A 6,000-nucleotide genomic window follows, 5' to 3' on the forward strand; every position below is an offset into this window, starting at 1 on the left:
GCCTGGCAGTTTAACACACAGATGTTGTGTCAGAGATAAAGTTTTAGTTATGAGCAGTGGTTAGGTCACCGAGGTCACACACACAATCTGCCTTTGTGTGGAGGTAGCAGACTTCCTCTGGGCCCCTCGGAGCCTCGCAGACCACAGGGGAGTGCTCATGACGGGTTGGGCTCACAGACACGCAACTTCTCTAAGACAATCCTGTAGATATATGGTAGTATATTTGTCGAAATTAATTTTGGATGGATGTTTCTTGTGGTACATTGGAGAGATATTGGAGCATTTTTATCAATTCTCAAGTCATCAGAAATGGTTAAATCTTACACCAAATCTGTGTAACAAACGGTCATAATAACGTAAAAATGTTCCATGTGCGTGCATGGGCAGATTTTGAGACAATGAGCCCCTGGACACAGAAATGTAAAGGACCTCACCACCTCTCCAACACAGGAGCAAGACACACAGACTTTGAGGTGGTTTTGCGTCTCTTTGAAGTTGTTTCACATTGTTTTGTGTCGCTTGTGCAGAAAGTTACGATGCCAACATTTTCCTGGCGTTTGTTTTGTGTACAGTGGGATTTTAGAGCTTCTTGGCTGGAAAAGCAACACTATATAGTCTAGCAGGAGAAGCAGCTTCCCATGTATTTTTTGTAACCTGTTTTTTTGGACCCTTATGGTGTCTAGTTAATAATTTTTAACTTATAGCGAAACTTCTAAGCATATATAATATAAGCCATACGCTACAACTCAACAGCATTATCCCAACCTCATCTGGTACCTGGTCTGATTTGAGGTTTTCCTCACCAACCTGAATCTGACTCATTCTGGCGCCATAGACCTCATTCATTGAATAACCTTAAGATATAAGATAATGTAACAGGGTAGACTGTATCGGCACCTTCATTTTACCTGAGCTGTAGTTTAGTGGCACTGATTCGCAGTGGTTTATGAGTGCAGTGGTGTTGTCTGTGTGTGTATGTGTGGGAGGAGGGACTTCACTTGCTGTGAGCCAATGGCTGTGGGGCAGTTACGGATTGAGGACAGGTGTGATTCAGGTGCTTCAGGTGGGGTATTAAAGCTGCAGGCTGCAAACAATGGTCTCTCTCTCTCATTCTCTGTGTGCGTCTAATCTGCAGGTATTTGCATGTTTAAGCGATAGGGCTTTTACCATTGTGTTACCAACACATTCTCACTCTGATCTCGTCAGGTATTGACGTTTGATCATGGATGGTCCTCGTTCACAAACGACATGCAAGGTACCCTGGGTGTGTTGGTTGTTGACGTTCTGGGACACTGTGTCAAGTTTTGCCTGTTACATGCATTTTGTTCTTTCAAAATACACTTTCGTTTTCACAGGAAAGTTAACGTTTACACACAGTCTCTTTCAAAAGAAACGTACTACGTCAGTACGTTTTTTTGGCTGGGTTTAGGAAAAAAGAACAAGTTTTGGCTGTAGAATCTTAAAGGACACGAACACCACTCTCTGGGGTGAAAGTCGGTGCTTGTTGGACCCATCCACCACCCCTCCTGCCTGCCTGCCCCACTTGGACTTTTGCTGCCTTAACTTTCGTCCTTGACGACGTTAAAAGACTGCTTTTTTAATTGGGTCCTGACGCCATTTCGACAACTTCAGAGTGAGACTGGGCTCATGTCACATGTAAAGTTACCTATGTGAATGCTTGCTCTCATTCTCTTAGTGCTTTTAGGCCAAGGTCTGCCCGACATGCTGCAGCCTTAAGCCCGAGCACCTCCAGAAAGGCCTAAGAGTGATGCCGGCCTCATGTATGGCAGCAGTGTGGAGTCAGCCATCAAGTAACGGTTACATTTGACAACAAAGGACAACTACAGAAGCAACCAACGTGCAGCACAAGTGGACCTTGGCCTGCCCTCCTCCCTCTCAGCGAGTAAAAAACTGACATTCCCCCCTCCCCAGCATGAGATTTACTTTACCCTTTTTAGCATTGTGTTATCTTTTGTCCTCACATTACTGGGTGTCAAACTGTGAAACTGCAGACCCACTGCAAGTATTGCAGTAGGGGTGTTATAACAATAAACTAGTTACTTTGGCTGTTGCAGAAAACTACTGCAAAACAAGATAGCAGAAGTTACACTGTTATGAGCCAAAAATGTGTAATTTGCCAGCTTTTTACCAATAAAGAGTGCTCAATGAGCTTTCCATTTGATTTCTGGTGTCAAGTTTATAGGAGACAGTGGGTTCATTTGTCTTTGTATGTTGTCTGGATCAGGAAATATGAAAATCTGCCTTTTTTAACCATCACCGTGGATATGAATTCAAAATGGCCGCCTAACAAACCCTATGGGCCATGAGTTGACCTTTTCAATATGAGATATTCTTAACTAGACACCATTAGGGTCCTATAAAACAAAGTTACAAAAAAAGCCATGTGAGTACATGGGAAGCTGTTTCTCCTGTTAGATCCAGGACAGTAAAGTTGCAGCTGGAGAGCAACACAATGAGCTGAGACTCGCTATAAAGCTTTGTGATGCAGAGGGGAGCTGCAGACTGAGATGATAATTCTTTGTATGAATCACATTGTCATTTGATTGTAAAAATATTGATTATTGATCACAGCCGCTTTAATATCAACACTCCTGCACACAAAAGCTCAGTGTAATGGCTGCTCTCTGGCTCCTCTCCTTGTACTGTGTGCTCATTTACACCCCCTCATGGATTTCCGAAGAAAATGATGGTGAAATGAAGGGTGGAGGCTCCAGCTCACACAGACACTAATCCAGTGTCAATCCAGCACATGTGGGGAGGGACTGAGCTCACACACACACACACACACACACACTGAGGAGAAGAGGGGTCTGCACTGAGCCAGAACTGTGGCCCTTATCTCCCTGTCATTGTCTCTTCTTCCCTCCCCACCCCCGACTCTCCTCCCTCTTCATGATTAACCAGACTCATCGCCCTCTATGGTCCGTCGTTTTCTGTTACTTAGTTACCAGTTGCCATGATTTGCCTGGGCCGCTTGTGTTTCCATGGCGACTGTGCCCATTCTGTCGTCTCCTGGCTCTCCTCCTGGCTGTGCTGTCCCGATGGCCTGTAGCCACCTCGGGCCCTGACCCCTCAGCTCTCCCTGTCTCTGTTGCCTCACGGTCCCATAAGGCTGTCAGTGTGTGTTCACGTCGCTCTGCAGCCCCCCATCACCACGACAGACTGGGAAATGCAACTTCTGGCTGGTCTGTGTTGTGGCTGACTGAGCAGACAAAGAGAGAGTTGATATAATGGATAATAAATATGCAGTCAGCATGCTTCCTCTCTCTTTAACACAGATACATCTCATCACACATCAAACGTCAGTGTCTAAAGAAAAAAAAAAACCACTTAAACACTGAGTTCACACATATCAAATAAAAAACAAAAAATAACACGTCTCCAGTCAAAAAGTCCCATAAGGTTGTTTGTTTTCAATCTTTTTCAATAGAAATCATTTATATTTCTAACAATCCTAAAAGACTTTATTTCTTTAATAAGAAAAGTGTTCAGGTCTTTTAGGTTTTTTCTATATATGTTTTTTTCTGTCTTGGATCTTGCATATGTTTCAGAAGTCTTACATGATGTTCTTTCATCTTTATAAGAATTACAAATGCCATTATTCCTTACTGAAAATCTAACTTAGCTATAACAGGGTCTTGTAGGCTAAAGGTTTTGACCTCACATACAGGTTATGGATGATTCTTTAACTATCATGATTTGTGTGTCCTTGCAGAAATAAGAAGAACAAAAAAAAATTCTTATTTTTTTCATACTTACTTGGCACATGACAAATGATGGATCAGTCATTGTTTTTATTTTATAAAAAGTGGCCTTTCATGTTTGTGTTTTGCTATATTCAATATGAATCTAATAATAAGTTAAAATACAAATGACACACAAATTCCTATTTGAAATGTGTCATGTGTTATATGGTATAGCTTATTCATTATTCTATCATTTCCACCACACTCTACAAACAGTAAAAAATAATGCACTGTGATGTTTTCTTTATTTTTTGGAACCAGAAGTGACCAGATTTGGACAAGAGGTTGGATCTAACTCATAGACTATAGGAGGCCTTGCAGACAGGCTGTCCCTCAAAGTGGCCCCACCCCTTAAATTTGTGTAACTTTAAGCATTAATAAAATGTAAAACGGGTGAGTTATATAAAAATTCACTCCCCGTGCACATGTAATGACTGTTGAAATTAGCTATAAAGGCCAGAACCGTTTTATGCCAGGCTGTAAACATGTTTATTTCTGCTGTGAAGTTGGAAATTTTAACATGAGGGTCTGTGGGGAACTGGCTTCTGGAGCCAGCCTCAAGTGGCCATTAGAGGTACTGCAGTTTTCGGCACTTGGTGTTGGCTTAATCTTTCAACCTCAACAGTTGCCGCCTGGAATACAAACATTTAGGGACCTTTTTTTTCTTCCAGAGTTTCTATACCCAGTTACCACAGTAGGTCATGTGACAGGAGAGCACATGGCTGGAGGACAGTTAGCTCCATAGAGGGAGCTGAAAGAAGAAATCAAGGTACATTTTTGTTAAGTCAAGAATATGTTTATTAGATGGAATTTCCAGACAGTGAATAGTTCTTTTAAATGTGCAAATAATAAGAAAAACAACATTTTACAGTGTATGTTTTGTGTAGGCTATATTTCATGCTAACACTGAAAAGACCATTAGCAAGCTAACATAATATGTTAGCTTGATTTTTGTTTAAAAAAAGTGACAAAAAGTCATTTCCATCACTCTGTTTATTGAGATGGGAAAATGTACGATAGTGGAAATGGCAGTGGTATATTACTGAAAATGTATTTTCTCTAAATACGAGTCAGATTTTCTAAACGTTTCCAGACCAAAATCGACCATAGTTGAATAATGACCCTTAAGTGTTTGATTAGACCTGTTAAGGCCCTTGAATTTATGCCCGTCACCATACAATAAGGAGTTCTGTTTAAAAGATACAGTGCAGGTTTGGTTGAATGATTATTACAATTTAATGTTCACAATAAAAACAAAACATTTTTTCACAGTCAGATTCAAATAAAATAAATTTAGTATATATATAAAAAAAATAATAAAATGGAAGCATTTTTAAAGAAATATATTCCTCTAATATGTTTTTATCTCCATCCATCCTTTGTCCTCCTCTTATCTGGAGCCTGGTTGTGGGGGCAGCAGGGTAAGTAATGTATTCCAGGCGTCCCTCTCCAGCTCCTCCTGGGGGGTCCTGAGGTGTTTCCAGGCCAGATGAGATATACAATGCCTCCAGTGTGTTCTGGGTCGACCCCATTCTCCTAGCAGTTGGGTATTTTTACTTGACCTGCAGAACCAGAAGATGTGAGACTCAAACATCACATGTAGAAAAAAATATTTGACATGTAGAGACTATAACTATATTATTGTGTTGTATGATGGATCTCACAGGCAGCTCCAGAAATGCCCTGTGAACTGAACGTTAAGTAGATATCTATTTTTCTATTGTATTGGTTTCAATTTTAGACTGCCACAATTTTTTATTTGACTTTATGATTAGATTTTATTTATATGAATTTTATTATATACATTTATCTCAAATAGGGTTTTTTTTGTCTTAAAATCAGCTTGTCAGTCATCTGTAAAGCACTCTGAATTGCACTAATGTGTATGAAAGGTGTTGTAAAACTTCAGTTTGACTGACTGGATGTCAAATGGAAAACACATGGGAAAATTATATTTGAAAAGTAACACCTATGTCCTGGTAATTAGGGATTATCCACTGACCTAGTACAGAAACATTCCCATTGAAAACTGTTCAGATATGTGAATATAAGAAAAAGAGAAACAACGACAATGAGGAAAAATACTTTTCTTTTCAGTCTTTAAAATGTTATTATTCAATCCTTAAAACACTAAAAATAAATTAAGGAAAACTTTATTGATCCCAGAGGGAAAATGCACCATGCTACAGATGCTATAAGTACTTTATGTAAGCATAGAAACACTGGAAGAAGA

The sequence above is a fragment of the Epinephelus lanceolatus genome, chromosome 8 (genome assembly GCF_041903045.1).
Source record: "Epinephelus lanceolatus isolate andai-2023 chromosome 8, ASM4190304v1, whole genome shotgun sequence".
In the NCBI taxonomy this organism is placed as follows: Eukaryota; Metazoa; Chordata; class Actinopteri; order Perciformes; family Serranidae; genus Epinephelus; species Epinephelus lanceolatus.